General features: G+C 43.8%; 1 non-coding gene across 1 annotated transcript; it reads left to right on the top strand.

Moving 5' to 3' along the window:
- Positions 1 to 107, top strand: LOC112740039 (small nucleolar RNA R71). Its single transcript, XR_003170975.1, has one exon. It is a non-coding gene; the product is annotated as a small nucleolar RNA R71 (small nucleolar RNA).
- The last annotated feature ends 525 nt before the right edge of the window (positions 108 to 632 follow it).

Genomic DNA, 632 nt, shown 5'->3' with positions numbered 1-632 from the left:
AACATATCTGGTGGGCACCTTCTTGTTAGATCCTTAAACCTCTCCCATGCTTCATATAGAGTCTCACCATCTTGTTGCCTGAAAGTTTGAACCTCAGCTCTCAACCTATTAATTCTTTGAGGAGGATAGAATCTCGCCAAGAATTTGTTCACCACATCTTCCCAGGTTGTTAAACTTTCCTTCGGGAAGGATTTCAGCCATTTAGATGCCTTGTCTTTGAGGGAGAAGGGGAATAGAAGCAGTCTGTAGGTGTCAGGATGAACACCATTAGACTTCACAGTATCACATATCCTCAGGAAGGTGGTTAGATGTTGATTCGGATCTTCTTGAACACTTCCTCCGAATGAACAGTTGTTCTAAACAAGGGTGATGAGCTGTGGCTTTAGTTCAAAGTTGTTGGCATGTATGGTTGGCTTTTGGATGCTACTTCCACAGTTTCCTGGGTTTGAATTGATGTAGGATCCCAGAACTCTTCTCTCTTGCCTAGCATGATGCACTAGGCCTTCTCTGCCATGGTTGTGACCCTCTTCTTCGTGATGGTTCTCCATATTCTCATCCATGTCTGGTTCAAAATACTCCTCTTCTTCCTCCGCACTAACTACTCTCTTTCCTCTTGCTTCCCTCCTTAATCT

Source organism: Arachis hypogaea, chromosome 13, assembly GCF_003086295.3.
Source record: "Arachis hypogaea cultivar Tifrunner chromosome 13, arahy.Tifrunner.gnm2.J5K5, whole genome shotgun sequence".
In the NCBI taxonomy this organism is placed as follows: Eukaryota; Viridiplantae; Streptophyta; class Magnoliopsida; order Fabales; family Fabaceae; genus Arachis; species Arachis hypogaea.
The sequence above is the reverse complement of the archived record's forward strand: the minus strand, read 5'-3'. Positions and strand labels throughout refer to the sequence as shown.